The sequence below is a fragment of the Rhinopithecus bieti genome, unplaced genomic scaffold (assembly GCF_001698545.2).
Source record: "Rhinopithecus bieti isolate Rb0 unplaced genomic scaffold, ASM169854v2 scaffold_16234, whole genome shotgun sequence".
In the NCBI taxonomy this organism is placed as follows: Eukaryota; Metazoa; Chordata; class Mammalia; order Primates; family Cercopithecidae; genus Rhinopithecus; species Rhinopithecus bieti.
This window is the reverse complement of record NW_016808946.1, coordinates 797,797-814,461: the sequence shown is the minus strand read 5'-3', so window position 1 is coordinate 814,461 and position 16,665 is coordinate 797,797.

Sequence of the window (16,665 nt, the reverse complement as noted above, 5' to 3'; positions counted from 1 at the left end):
ATAATCCCAGCACTTTGGGAGGTGGAGGTGGGCGGATCACCTGTCAGGGGTTTGAGGCCAGCCTGGCCAACATGGAGAAACCATATCTCTATTAAAATTACAAAAATTAGCCAGGCGTGGTGGCACGCACCTCTAGTCGCAGCTACTCAGGAGGCTGAGGCATGAGAATTGCTTGAACCCAGGAAGCAGAGGTTGCAGTGAGCCTCGCGAGACTGCATCACTGCATTCCAGCCTGGGTGACAAAGTGAGACTCTGTCTCAAAAAACAAAAAAAGACAAACTCCTGACCTCTGTTATATTGTATGACTTCATGTATTTCTTTTATTTTTTTCTATTACAAAGAGAAAAAAGGTACCATCTTGCTTATTTAAAAATAAGAAATTGCCTGGGCGCAGTGGCTCATGCCTGTAATCCCAGAACTTTGGGAGGCCATGGCAGGCATATCTACCTGAGGTCAGGAGTTTGAGACCAGCCTGACCAACACGGTGAAACCCCGTCTCCACTAAAAACACAAAATCAGCCGGGCGTGGCGGCGCATCCCTATAATCCCAACTACTTAGGAGGCTGAGGCAGGAGGCGGAGGTTGCGGTGAGCCAAGACTGTACTATTTATTGCACTCCAGCCTGAGCGACAAGAGCAAAACTCTGTCCAAAAATAAATAAGTAAATAAATAAATAAGAAATGTAATACATAACTTAAGAGTTCCTTCAAAGTTAGTTTGAAGCCTTGAGATTGCCAAGAGGTTGGGTGGAAAAATGAACTGTGGTAAGTGTTCATACTGCATTATGAGGCAATAAGTAACAATGAAAGCCCTAACTCAACTAAGAAATGCTGGAAAATCTAAGATAGGCAAACATGACTAAGCAATATGACTAGAAATTTGCCAGAAATGGCTTCAAATTGGACAGACTGTCTTAACAAAGATTAAGCTCTATATTTTTAATAGATATATAAAAGTCGTATCTACAGTAATATGAGAGACAGTGCATGTAAACTTTCTGAGGGATTTAAATCAAGATGTGTTCAGAAACCTTGCGAAGGTCTAAGAACACTATCACCCCCATGCCCACCTCATAAAATACAGCCTGGATTCTCAACACTGCACATCTATTCAATCATCTGTAAACTGGCTCAGTAAAATGTCGATAAATGATAGGTCCAACTAAGAGGAATTCAGTTTTGATTATGCATAAATGACTAATTTGATAATATAACTTCAAAAAGATATCCACAGGAAAGTTTCAGTCTCTAGATTTCACCTTCTTCCTCCTCTTCCTCCTCTTCAGTTGTTTCTGCAGCCAGGGATCGGGTTTCAACCTGCTTCTGCAAGGCCTGCAATTTACTCTCATAGTCCTGAATGAAAAGAAAGGAGATAACATGTAGGAGTGGGAAGAAATAAGAGGGCAGGGAAAGAGAAATGGAAGGAATATTGGGGGAAGTAGAGAAAGCAAAGGACAAAGAAAAGAGACAAAGGCAGGAAACAATAATAAAAAGACATACAGAGAAATGTTCAGGAAAAAACCCCACAAATCACACAAGATGGTCTGTAATGGATAAATGTGAAAAAGAAAAAACCCACTACAGTATGTTTCTACTCCCTCAAAGACTCAAGAGTTCTTTACCTGGGGTAGTGGTAGGAGAAAGTGGGAATTTTTAAGTGAAATAATGTGTGTATACCTTAAGCATTAGAATTTATTCAGGTAATATATCAATAAATTCCAGAGAAAACAATATTGAAAAGATTAAAGTCACCAGTATCATAAAAAATCTCAATTATCTAACTCTTTGGAAGGAAAAAAAAATTAAGATTGTAGACTTTGATGCTTCCTATGGGTGAAAAATTACTATCTTTGATCAGTAGGATGAGTTTAGCCTTCAGATAACCAAAAGCTCACAGTGCTATTAGGACTGAAATAATTTATAGACTGCAATTAGTTATTCAAGTAAGACACTTTATTTTCAATATGCAATTATAAGATGGATTACTGACCAGGTGCAGTGGCTCGCGCCTGTAATCCCAGCACTTTGGGAGGCTGAGGCGGGTGGATCACCTGAGGTCAGGAGTTCGAGACGAGCCTAACCAACACGGCGAAACCCTGTCTCTACTAAAAATACAAAAATTAGCTGCCATGGTGGCACATGCCTGTAATCCCAACTACTCGGGAGGCTGAGGCAGGAGAACTGCTTGAACCTGGGAGGCAGAGGTTGCAGTGAACAGAGACTGCGCCACTGCACTCTGTCACAGAAGAAAAAAAAGGATTATTGTAATACAAATCAGATTTATCCTTCATTTTTTCATCTACTCCACGCATTTTTCTTTTTTCTTTTTTCTTTTTTTTTTTTTTTTTTTTGAGACGGAGTCTCGCTCTGTCACCCAGGCTGGAGTGCTGTGGCCGGATCTCAGCTCACTGCAAGCTCCGCCTCCCGAGTTCACGCCATTCTCCTGTCTCAGCCTCCCGAGTAGCTGGGACTACAGGCGCCGCCACGTCGCCCAGCTAGTTTTTTGTAGTTTTAGTAGAGACGGGGTTTCACAGTGTTAGCCAGGATGGTCTCGATCTCCTGACCTCGTGATCCGCCCATCTCGGCCTCCCAAAGTGCTGGGATTACAGGCTTGAGCCACCGCACCCGGCCCCACGCATTTTTCAGTAAGGGTAATATCACCCCAAATGGCCAAAAAATGGTTCTGAGAGGACGAAAAAAATCTTGGTCTTTTAATATATGAAGTACAAATACATACAGTATACAGATAATGTAGTAAATCTGAGATATTAAACTCTCACGGTGGGGAGAGAAATAGGGGACAAATGTCTAAAAGTTTCCTTAGGTTGTTAATTCGAAAACTTGAACTTTAGTGAAAATAAAATACATAGGGTTAAGAAAGAGACCTTCGAACAGCACACACTAAATTACGGCAGAAGCATAAGCATTCTAAGAAGGACTGCCAGGGTTTCGTCCTTCTTTTTTGAGACGGAGTCTCACTCTATTGCCCAGGCTGGAGTGCAATGGCATGATCTTGGCTCACTGCAACCTCCACCTCCCGGGTTCAAGCGATTCTCTTGCCTCAGGCTCCTCAGTAGCTGGGACTACAGGCACCCGCCACCACGCCCGACTAATTTTTGTATTTTTGTATTTTAGTAGAGACGGGGTTTCACCATGTTGGCCAGGCTGATCTCGAACTCCTGACCTTGTGATCTGCCCACCATTGGCCTCCCAAAGTGCTGGGATTACAGGCATGAGCCACCACACCCAGCCCTGCTACTTCTTTTGGTTCCCTAGCAGTGACCGAATTACAGGCTGTCATGAGACAAAGGGTGTTTAAGTATGACCATCCACTGTTTCCAAACACAGCTCTCCAAGTCCCATACCAAACATTCCATGCATCACAAAGCACCGCTGAAAGCCATTCAGCAAACTCCATTACAAAAGGAGCTCCCAAAGCAATGCTCACAAGGATGCATATATCCTCTATGGTTCTGGTCATTTGTCAGTTATTCTCACAAAGGAAGTGTTCTCTTTAGATGGGCAGGCAGTGACCAAGACCACCAGCCAACTACGTAGCTTTATTAGATATCTAAACACACTTTTTAGGAGACTACATGTTATGAAAAAAAAGAAAAAAGAAACAAAAAATTAAACAGGTAAAAGGCTTGGGTTTGGGGTCCTGGCACTTGTTCTTACTAGCCTTATAATTCTGAGAAAGTTAAATCCACTCTAACCCTCACTTTCTTCATCTTTAAATGAAGATTTTAGCATTTGACTTGCCTACCCACACAGTACTAGAGGAAGGACCAAGAGATGAACCATTTTAAAAACACGTGAAAGCCCTCTGACATGATAATACAATATCAAAATGTCAGGCAATTTTTTTTTTTTTTTTTTGAGATGGAGTCTCGCTCTGTCACCCAGGTTGGAGTGCAGTGATGTGATCTCGGCTCACCACAACCTCCCCCTCCCAGGTTCAAGCGATTCAAGCGATTCTCCTGCCTCAGCCTCCCGAGTAGCTAGGACTACAGGTGTGCGCCACCATGCCGAGCTAATTTTTTGTATTTTTAGTAGCGGCAGGGTTTCACTATGTTGGCCAGGCTGGTCTCAAACTCCTGACCTTGTGATCCACCCGCCTCGGCCTCCCAAGGTGCTGGGATTACAGGTGTGAGCCACTGCGCCTGGCCTCAGGCAATTTTTTTTAAAGGTTATTTTTTTAAGCATTCTTAGCACCTAGATCTTGGTTTCTAAATGCCACGGCCACTAAAAGGAACCAGGGCTCCTTGAAAAAAATAGCTGTTTCCAGGTCTAAAGCAAGGAAAATACCAGGTGAGTCTGAAATATTTTGTGTCAGAAAGGACAGAAGAACTCAAACACTAGGGCCATTTCAGATGGACACAGGATCCCACTGGCCAATAAATCAACAGAAAAATAACATAGTACATTGAATATAGAAAGAATTCGTGACTCCATGGTGATACTGAAAGAAGGAGAGAAAAAGGGGAAACTCTTCTTTAAATAAAAATGTTTTAAAAGCTAGCTAATTATCAGGCATGGGACATGCACCTGTTCATTTCAGCTACTCAAGAGGCTGAGGCTGAGGCAGTTACTGGCCTCCCAAAGTGCTGGGATTACAGGTGTGAGCCACCATGTCCAGCCCCTGGGATCCCTGGAGCCCAGGAGTTGAAGACTGCAGTGTGCTATGATCAGGTCTGTGAATAGCCACTCCAGCCTGGGCAGCATAGCAAGATCCCATCTGAAAAACAAAACCAAAAAAAAAAAAAAAAAGGGTGGCTAATAAATGCAGAAGAAATGACAATTGGAAAATTGCCATATTGCAACCCCAGAAGTAACAACTGAATCAAGCAAGGATCATTAATAAATACTAAAATAGGCCAAGCACAGTGACTCAATGCCTATAATCCCAGCACTTTGGGAGGCTGAGGCAGGCAAACTGCTTGAGTCCAGGAGTTTCAGACTGGCCTGGACAACACGGCCAAACCCCACATCTACAAAAGAATACCAAAATTATCCAGGTGTGATGGCACACACCTGTAGTCCCAGCTACTAGAGGGGCTGAGGTAGGAGGATCACTTGAGCCCGGGAGGCAGAGGGTGCAGTGAGCTGAGATCATGCCACTGTACTCCAGCCTGGGCTACAGAGCAAGAGATCCCACCTTAAAAACAACAACAACAACAACAAACAACAAAAAGCTAAAATAATTGAGTAAAAGATGCATGGGAAACAGAATATGCATACGATCCAAAGTCCATGCCTAGATATCTATCAGTAAGAAGAGAAATGAAATATTTACAATGGAGAGAGCTGGGAAACATCACATGAACCAAATTTACCAAACTTTAACATTATCGATAACAGACCAAATTGACATTTTATGTCTACTGATGTGATGCAATGGGAAGTACACAACATCACCATTATAGCAATCTTTTTCCTTTTTTTTTTGGAGACAAGGTCTCCCTCTGTCACCCAGACTGGTGTGCAATGGTACCATCATAGCGCACTATAACCTAGACCTATCAGGCTCAAGTGATCCTCCTGCCTCAGCCTCCCAAGTAGCTGGGGCTACAAGAGTGAGCCAGCGTGCCTGGCCCCTTTATATTTATAGCATTCCTTTTTTTTTTTTTTTTTTTTTGAGATGGAGTTTTGCTGTGTCACCCAGGCTGGAGTGTAGTGGCACAATCTCAGTTCACTATAACCTCTGCCTCTCAGGTTCAAGCAATTCTCTTGCCTCAGCCTCCCAAGTAGCTGGGACTACAGGTGTGCACTACCATGCCCAGCTAAATTTTATATTTTTAATAGAGAGGGGGTTTCACCATTTGGCCAGGCTGGTCTCGAACTCCTGACCTCACGTGACTGCCTGTCTCGGCCTCCCAAAGTGCCGAGATTAGAGGCGTGGGCCACCGCACCTGGCCCCTTTATAGCATTCTTAACAAAAAGGTTTAACTTGAATCTAATATTGAGGAAATAATCAGACAAATCAGAATGTGACCTAGACAATTCAAAAATACCAGTATTATGAAAATTTTAAAATCATAACCAAATGAAATATATAAACCTTGACTGGATCTTGGATTAAAACACTCTCCTAATTTTTGAGATAATTAGGGAAATCTGAAAATGGACTGTACATGATATAATATTGAATCAATATTGGATCTGTATTCAATTTCCTAGATGGGATAGTATTAGGAGAATATTCCTGGCTGGGCACGGTGGCTCATGCCTGTAATCCCAGCACTTTGGGAGGCCGAGGCAGGCGGATCATCTGAGGCCAGGAGTTCAAGACCAGTCTGGCCAACATGGTGAAACCCCGTCTCTACTAAAAATACAAAATTAGCTGGGCATGATAGCAAGTGCCTGTAGTCCTAGCTACTTGGGAGGCTGTGGTGGGAGAATCACTTGAACCTGGGAGGCGTAGTTTGCAGTGAGCTGAGATTGCGCCATTGCACTCCAGCCTGGGTGACAGAGCAAGACTCTGTCCAAAAAAAAAAAAAAAAAAAAAAAAAAAAAAAAAATTCTTGATTTTAGGAGATAAGCATGGAAGTATTTGGGGTAAACTGTCATGATATCTATAATTTTCACATAATTCAGGAAAGGTATACAAAAGTTCATTATAGTATTTATTTCAGCTTCTCTGTTTGAAATGTCTCAAAAAGCTGGGGAGTAGGGGAAAAACTATACATTACACGGAATTATTTTAGCAAAAACAGAAATGCTGCTGTTTTACCTAAAAATCATCACGTAGAAAAAAATGTTAATACTTTATCTTGAGGATTTCTTCAAGAATAAGTGGACAGGCTGGCCAAACTACCAATGAACACAATATTCTCAGACTCTGACAGTTAAGGAATGAGGATGACCTTCCCTAATAGCTGTGGCCGTGCTTTAGTAACCAAAACTAACATGAGAGATTTCCCATAGCCCTATGAATCTAAAAACATTAACTGGGCCAGGTGTGGTGGCACATGCCTGTAATCCCAGCACTTTGGGAGGCAGAGGCGGGTAGATCACTTGAGCTCAAGAGTTTGAGAGCAGTCCGGGCAACATGGTGAGACCCTGTCTCTGCTAAAAACACAAAACTTAGCTGGGCATAGTGGAGGGCATATGTAGTCCCAGTTACTCAGGAGGCTAAGGTGGGAGGATCACTTGAGCCCAGGAAGTAGAGGTTGCAGTGAGCCAAGATTGTGCCACTCCACTCCAGCCTAGAGGACAGAGTGAGACCCCATCTCAAAACAACAACAAAACAAACAAACATAAAACTTTAACTGCATTTTGACCACAATTGATAGTCAAAATATCAACATCATCTACTGAATTGCCCCTCCCCAAACCAGGCTACTTATGAGCTTTTAAAACGACACTGTATCATCACCATTTCCCCAACAAATGGCTAATGAGATTCACATACTATTGTTCTGTTCATTTTGTGACAAAAACTAATTATGGAAGGCACATTAAAAAATAACACATTTTGGCTGGGCACAGTGGCTCATGCCTGTAATCCCAGCACTTTGGGAGGCCGACGCGGGTGGATCACCTGAGTGAGGAGTTCGAGACCAGCCTGGCCGACTGGTGAAACCCCAACTCTACTAATAATACAAAAATTAGCCAGGCGTGGTGATAAAAGTAATTTTTTCCGTAGGCATTTATAAGAAATCCTAATGGCTGGGCGCAGTGGCTTACGCCTGTAATGCCAACACTTTCGGAGGCCAAAGCAGGTGGATCACCAGGTCAGGAGACTGAGACCATCCTGGCTAACAAGGTGAAACCCCGTCTCTACTAAAAGTACAAAAAATTAGCCTGGCATGGTGGTGGGCGCCTGTAGTCCCAGCTACTTCGGAGCCTGAGGAGAATGGTGTGAACCTGGGAGGCAGAGCTTGTAGTGACCCAAGATCGCGCCCCCGCCCCCCAGCCGGGGGGAAAAAGAAAGACCCCATGTAAAAAAAAAAAAAAAAAAAAAAAAAAAAAAATTCTAACTAGTTCAAAATAAGCCCCATATTTATAAAGGCACAGCACTGGCTGTTCTCTCTACTAGTATGTTCTCTCCTACCTATGTACCCTGGTTTTTAAGCTTATTTTGTATCAGGAAGTGTTCTTAATGTTAAACGTGAATTATTACAATCTTCCCAATAACCTTATAAAGATGGTACTAGGCTAGGCATGGTGGCTCATGCCTGTAATCCCAGAATTTTGGGAGGCCCAGGTGGGCGGATCACCTGAGGTTAGAAATTCGAGACCAGTCTGGCCAACATGGGAAAACTCATCTCTACTAAAAATACAAAAAAAAATTAGCAGGGCGTGGTGGCATATGCCTGTAGTCTCAGCTACTTGGGAGGATGAGCTACAAGAATTGCTTGAACCCGGGCAGCAGAGGTTGCAGTGAACCGAGATCGTGCCACTGCACTCCAGCCTAGGCAACAGAGCAAGACTCTGTGTCTCAATAAAAAACCAAAAAACAAAAAAACAAAATAAAGATGGTATTATATAGTCAGCTTCATGTTAAAGAGAAAGAGGTTAAGCAAATGCTAAAAATGGAACTTGAGCCCAGACAATCCAGAGCATGTTTTTTAAAACATTATCCATCCATCCACTCAGCAAATACCTTTTGTGCTCCTACTATGTGCCAGATGCTAGTGGTCAATAAGACAGGGTTCCACTGACAAGGGAGATAGGGATGATAAACAGTAAACAAAATATACGCTGATTTTAGTGGAGAGTACTAGTATGAAGAAAGATAAAGGTAGGGTTAGAGACTACCAGGGAGAAGAATGGGAGACAGACTTCTAGACTGAGTGGTCTGGGAAGGGTTAAGCAAGCATGTAGAGGTCTTTGGCAGGGGTTATTCTACTCAAAGTAATAATAACAGCAAGTGCCAAGGTCCTGAAATGGAAAGGGGCACCATGTACTTCAGGAAAAGCAAGAAAACTTGTGTGGATGGAATGGCAGAGTACGGAGAAGGGTAAGAGATGCAGCGGATGTAATCAGGTAGCAAATGGGGTATGGATGGCCTTACAGACCATGGTAAGGTCTGGCGATATATTCTAATGGAAACTGCTGGGTGGTTTACAGCTGGGATATGTTTTAAAAACATTATTCTCTGTGGGACTTAGGAGGAACTATGGAAATAAGAAGAATGGTCACGAGGCTGTCACAGCACTGCCCAGCACTGTGGTGGCTTGGACCAGGGTATTAACAGCAAAGGTGGTGAAAAGAGATGGAGTCAGAATATGTTTTACAGGGAGAGCAAACAGGATCTACTGATGATCTGATCATGAGATGTGAAGAAAAACAGAAACTAAAGATGACTTGGATTTCTGGCTTAAGCTAGCTGCTCCAGTTCAAATGGTTCAAATGCAAGGTGACTGCCTGCCAGTGATTTGGATGTCAGGTAGTAGTTGCATGTCAGAATCTAGAGCTCAGGGCAGGGGCCCAGGCTGGAGACAGGGCTCCTGAAAATCAGAAGGCGAGGTGGGGCAGAGGTTTGCAGACAGAATGACTCCCTGGGACTGGCTCTGGCTCCCCCGCTGCATAGCCGTGTTACACTGGGAAAGTATGTGAAAAGGGAATAAGCAATACCTACCTCACAGAAGAGGGGTGTTGTGAGGACTCAATGAGTCAATACATGTAAAAGGTTTATGTGTATTAATACACGTAATACATGCTCAAAATACCAGTTCTCATTATCTTCATCATCAGTACAAAAATGGAAGGGGGAACAGAGAAACATACAGAAATAGCCAAGGTCTGTGGCCAGAGACCATGATGGAGCAGCTAGAAAGGTCCAAGGAAAAGAAGAAGCCAAGAGAAGAAAGTGTCTCATGAAGAGTAGGCAACTGTGTCAAATGCCAGAGACATTCAGTAAGAGAAGGACTGAGAAAATGCACTAAATCTGTCATCAAGAAGAGCTTTCATGACCCTGATAAGAGCAGCTTTGGTTGTGAGGGGAGAACAAGAGTCTGACTAGATGAGTTCCAGTAAGAATGAGGACAGGAAATAATGAAAAGAAAAAATGGGGCCAGGAGCTGTGGCTCACACCTGTAATCCCAGCACTTTGGGAGGCTGAGATGGGTGGATCACCTAAGATCAGGAGTTCAAGACCAGCGTGGCCAACTTGGTGAGACCCTGCCCGTCTCTACTAAAAATACTAAAATGAGCTAGGTGTGGTGGCGTTCACCTGTAGTCCCAGCTACTCAGGAGGCAGGAGAATCACTTGAACCTGGAAGGTGGAGGTTACAGTGAGCTGAGATTGTGCCACTGCAATCCAGCCTGGGTGACAGAGTGAGACTCTATCTCAAAAAAAAAAAAAAAAAAAGAAAGAAAAAAGAAAAAAAAAAAGAATGGCAGGTGGGTAAGTGGGAAGTAACAAGTACAGAAAACTTTTCCAACTGGTGACATGTTTGCCTGCTGGCAGCAATAATCCAGGAGAGAAACTGATGACGTAAAAGAGAAGTGGGTAAATGTTCAACAAGTTCTTGAGAGGGTATGGAATGCAGGGAGCAAGGGCTGGGCTAGGAGAGGATCAAGGACAGTTCATCCACTAACAGGAGGGAAAGCCCAGTACAGGTATGCAGGCAAAACTAGACAAAGGAAGAAAACCGAGTTTTCTTCTGATTGCTTTTTTTCCTCAGTGAAACAAAAACATTGTCAGCTAAGTGCAATAAGAGGCCACCTTTCATTCCCAAAGGCACCCGTTAAACCCTTTCAGAGCACCTTGTATTTTTCCATCATGGCACTTGTCACAAATGTACTGACTCACTACTGGTGTGGTTATTACAGCTGTCTCCCTCCACAACTCCGAGGACTTTATGAGGCCAGGGACCACACATTTGTCACTTACCACTTATCCCAGCAACTGACATATATCTGTCTTCTAGATCACATACACAGTCACATACTGATCTTTTAGATAAATATTTATCAGAAGTAGCTACCTTCTAGATCGGGGTCGGCAAACTAGGGCCTTCGGGCTAGATCCAGCCTACTGGCTGTTTCTGTAAACACAGTCTGACTGGAACACAGCCACCCTTGTTCGTTTCCATACTGTCTATGGCTGCTTTCCTACTACAACAACAGAGTTGAACAATTTCACAAAAAAGACCACATGGTCCACAAAGTCTAAAATATTTACTATCCAGCATTTTACAGAAAATGCTTACCAAGCCCCCATTCCAGATCACTGGTTATCAAAGGTGGTTACTGGACCAGCAGCATCAGTATCACCTGGGAATTTATCAGATATGCAAATTTATCAGGTCTCACCCCAGACCTAGTGAATCAGAAACTCTGGAGGTGGGCCCAATAGTCTGTGTTCTCGTAAGACCCCAAATTCTAATTGACATAACAGTTTGAGAACCCCTCTTCCAGGTAATGGATTTATATGACTGGCGAAGTGAGTAAGACAGATACGGCATTTATTCTAGGTGAGTTTACATTCTCATGGAAGAAACAAACAAGTACAAAGAAAAGATAATTACAGGCCATCATTATTAAAACAGTGAGTCAACTTGTGGTGGGCTGCGCAGAAAGAGCTCAGGAGCTCAGGTCTGGAAGGGGAGGTAAGCATGATGGAAATGGGCTCCAGGCTTGAGAAGTACAAGAGCCCAGAGGTGGGAAGAAACTTGGCATATACAAGGAACAAAAGGGCAGACAGAGTATCTGTGGTGTGAGAGTGACAGTGTTAAGAGTGGTTGGTAAGCAGCCAAAACATGTAACGCCTTGGAGACTACAGTAAGACTAAGATTCTTTCATGCAATGGAAAGCCCCTGAGGACACTGATAAGATATGATTTATGTTTTTAAAAGATTATGTTGGTTGCTATGTGGACAATGGATTACAGGGGTCAAGAATAGAAGCAAAGAGACAAGTTAGGGTACTGCAGTACTCTCGATGAGAAAGGATGGTGGCACAATAAAGGCACCTCTGAGAAGGTGATATTTAAGGTAAAATCAGTATCATCATTCTGAGTTTTCCGGTTAGGCTGTTTTAGACATTAGAGGCTTGGCTCCTAATGGCAGATTATAATTAGCAAGCAGGAGCCAGAAGGAAAATATCCACACCCAAGATGACATCCCAGTTGTTGACAACACTTAACTTAGCTCCTCACCACTAGCAGCACTGTGTGGTCACAGTCTCATCAGCACAGTGTCACTACACATATCACACTGTAATCTTCTGTGTCACCCTATAAACGGTAGGAACACTGCAACTTTTCCATCAGTTTCTCCAACAGCAGAGGAATACAAAGTACCTGAAGGAAAAAGGTATGAGGCCGGAAGCAGACTAATTCAGGCATAACAATTCTCTGAAGTTCCAGATTTCACATTAAAAACTCATGTGGATTTTGTATTCTACCCCATGATGCATGATTACGTTGCCTCTAAACATTAAAAAACATCAGGTACAAATTTTCGTTGAGACCAGTGGTCCATTCCAGAAAAATATTCTGCTTTGTCCTGTTTCCTCTCTAATGTACCACTGATACTCTGGGTGAAGAAAAGCAGAGGTTAAAGGAGAAAGAAAAGCTGCAGAGTCACTCAAAACTTTTTAGAAATTTAGTTTCTACCTATATAAAGGGAAATAAATAATTTCATTTGAAAGAACTTCAAACCAAAAGTATGTAGAGAAAAAACTGAAAACATGGTTAAACTCAAATCAGAAAGTAATATCCTTATTCACCTTTTGTAAGAAAAGATTTTATGTAAGTGAAATGTGGCATAAAATAGGGCTGAAAGATCTTGTTTAGGACAGAATTTTGTTAAACAGAAAAGAGTAGCTAAAGCAGAAGCTTTAAAACTAATCAAGTCCACGTAAAAATATTAAAAAGTCAAAACCAGGTTTAGTTAGCATTACCTTGCTTTCCTTTTCCCTCTTCCCAAATAGAGAGAAATCACACTCTTAAAAGATGACTTCAACTTTTATTGAATGAGGTCTTTATTTTATAACATTACAAACTAACACTCCCTTTCTGAAAAGGCAGATCTTACACTCAAAGACAATCTTCAAGCATTTTTTTGTTGTTGTTAAGAAATTGAGGGGGGAAATCCACAGTTTATTAACAAGAAGATTCAAAATTTCATTTTACAGTAATAATGGGACAACAACTAATACATTTCACAATCAAAAGTGGTTCAAGCTAAGAATATCTATAACAGATTTTAAAATCTGGGAAAGATGACATAAACTGGACAATTATCAGTATTGCTCATCACAATTTTGGCTCTAACAGTACAGAACAAATGCTTGTTTCGCACTGCACCTAAGACGGCTCCTTCATTAAGGTTCACCAGGACACAGGCAGCATCCCCTCCTCCCAGTCATTTGTACAAATCATTAAGGCGAGTCTACAAAGGACCAGTAAGGCACTGGGGGCACAGTAGCTGACTGCAGGAAGTCTATGTAACTTCCCGTAGTAAAACAGCCTTTAATGCAGACATAGGTGTGACAAATTCAGTGTTTTGTTTTTTTTCAGCGTCAACCTGCACCTAAAGCACGAAAGGTCACTTCAAGTCACTTCAATGTAAGAAACAATTCCCATTCACCACATTACCAGTGAAAAGATAAATAATTCACTGGGCTAGAAGGAATTAGAAGCAGGAATAGGCCGGGCGCGGTGGCTCAAGCCTGTAATCCCAGCACTTTGGGAGGCCGAGACGGGCAGATCACGAGGTCAGGAGATCGAGACCATCCTGGCTAATATGGTGAAACCCCGTCTCTACTAAAAATACAAAAAACTAGCCGGGCGAGGTGGCGGGCGCCTGTAGTCCCAGCTACTCGGGAGGCTGAGGCAGGAGAATGGCGTAAACCCGGGAGGCGGAGCTTGCAGTGAGCTGAGATCCGGCCACTGCACTCCAGCCTGGGTGACAGAGCGAGACTCCGTCTCAATAAAAAAAAAAAAAAAAAAAAAAAAAAAGAAGCAGGAATAAAGAAAATGCCCTTTGGTTTAGACTTACTAAAGAGAATGTCTTTAACTCTCCAAGGAATACCATTCTGCTTTGTGATATTATACCAATTAATTAGGACTCCTCTATATTCCCATTAACGTCAGATCATTACATAACTTCAATAGCATAAACACGTTTTCCCACTTTGCTATAATAATAGCTAGGGATACCTCAACAATATAATAATGGTTTAAATTATGACCATTTCTCTTTGGCCTTGTGGTATTTAAGCTTAGAGAAAAATCACATTTAAAAAACAGGCCAGGCGCGGTGGCTCACGCCTGTAATCTCAGCACTTTGGGAAGCCGAGGCAGGTGGATCACCTGAGGTTAGGAGTTCAAGACCAGCCTGACCAACATGGTGAAACCCCATCTCTACTAAAAATACAAAAGTTGGCCAAGCGTGATGGTGTGTGCCTGTAGTCCTAGCTACTCAGCAGGCTGAGACAGGAGAATTGCTTGAACTCGGCAGGCAGAGGTTGCAGTGAGCTGAGATTGTGCCACTGCCCTCCAGCCTGGGCGAAAGAGCAAGACTGTCACTAAACAAAGTAATATGGGCCATACCAAGAGCTCACAAAAGCATGGCACTAGTTACTTATTTAGTAAGAGATTCAATTTTAATCATACAAAGTTATTCTCTAGGATAAGCATTTGCTCAGAAATGCATCATGGGACATACATAGCAGTCAATAAAGTCCTGGTTAATTTCTTCCTGGTCATCTGTGAAATTAAGGGATCCTTTAGCTATCTAAATATTTCAGCAACATGAGGACACCTGGGATTAACAGATGAAGCACAAATATAAACCCAATTCTTTGGAATATCACTGTGGACATAGTCCTTACCACAATCCACAGCTGTAAATGAATATATTATATAATTCTTCATTGTACAGTGTTACCTAATCACCAGCGGAGAGTAACTCATTCACTCCCATGAAAAGACCTCTATAAGAAATGAAAATATATGGACCTACCCTATGTTATCTCAAGTCAGGGAAATGAGAGCCCATTTTTGCTACAGAGTTGGAACCTGAATAATATAATAAATATATATATATATTTTTTTTAAGACAGGTTCTCACTGTGTTGCCCAGGCTGCAGTGCACTGGCTATTCATAGGCAAGATCCCATTACTGATCAGCCTGGGAGTTTTGGCCTGCTCCATTTCCAATCTGGGCTGGGTTCACCCCTCCTTAGGCAAGTTTGTGGTTTCCCGCTTCAGGGAGATCACCATATTGATGCCAAACTTACACCCAACCGGCATAGTGCACCACAGCCCAGAATTCCTGGGCTCTAGGGATCCTCCTGCTTCAGCCTCCCAAGTAGCTGGGGCTGTAGGCGTGTGCCACCAAACCTAGCAATTATTATTTTTAATCTTAGAAAATAAATTGTGTCTAGAAAGGAATAGTTAGCATATTTATGTCTAAAGAGGAATAAAAAAGGATAACCGGGTGTACACAAAATGCATTGAAGTGACTGATTTGAAGCAGCCTCTCAAGTACATTCAAACCAAATGGCACAGGAGATTGTCATCTCAGTAAGTCAACCCATTACAGACATCATTTACCCATGTCTCATCTGCCATAAAACCTCAGTTGAAGACTTCAACTGTTCTAGCTATGAAAGCAAAAATATCTCTCAAAGCTTCTCTTTTTAAGGGGAAAAAATATTAATTGGAAGCAACTTTCTGTGCATTAAGAAAGTATTTTCTTAGAGGCAAAGAAAAAATACTATGATTAAAAATAATGTGTTCTAATAAAGCACAGTGCCCACACGCAAAGGAAAAAAAAAAACATAATCACAATCTTTAAGGCTTCCTTGAATGCTAACTGCTATCTTGGCTGTAGTTTTTCACAACATTTGGAAGACAAGTGTTTGATAGATGATTTCATGTGACTTAGGAATCTTCCAGAACATGAAGTCAGGCAATTTCAGACATCTCTGGCTCTTCACACTGCCTCTTAGAAAAGTTTTTGACAAACTCAAGAGATGAGGAACGATGTAGAAAAATAATTCTTTTCTTCCCATTAAAATCCATCTTTCTTAGTGGATTCTCCAGTGAAGCAAACTGAGACCATAACCAAATAAAATGAGGTATTGATACAATAAATGATCGATCATCAGGACTTCGCCTTCCTTGTTTGAGTGTCTACGAGCATTACTACTGCTAACCAAAGAATAGTTTATTATGTATCATCTCCTTTATTCCAAGCCGAACCAAAATTAACTTTTATCTCACTATTTCATCAACTATTGGAAAAAAGCAGCACCACAGAGCCATATGCTGTAGCTTTGTCCCCATGTCCCACCTCTTCCCTCTCTAGGCCAAATAACCTCCTTACAAACTATACAAGTTTTTTGCTGGTATTTCTGTTGGCATGATTTTGGTGAATAGTTCACTTTGTGTGCATGTGTGTCAAATGACACACTGAACTTCAAAATGCAAACCACAAACAGAATCCCGGACACAGTGCCAATTTATAGATTCTGGTATGACAAATTTCATACATATTCTGACACATTCAAAAGAAAAAAAAAACATTGTATGAGTTTCTTGTAAAATACAGAATAAAAGAAGATGTGGAAGTTCTGTGGAAGATGCAAAGCTATGTATGGCAAGATATGTTTGAAGACCTTTAGTTTTGGCTTATAAAAATTCTAATTATATTTTAAAAAGGGAACAGACTTGGATGAGAAATCCAAAGCTGTGCCCACCCAG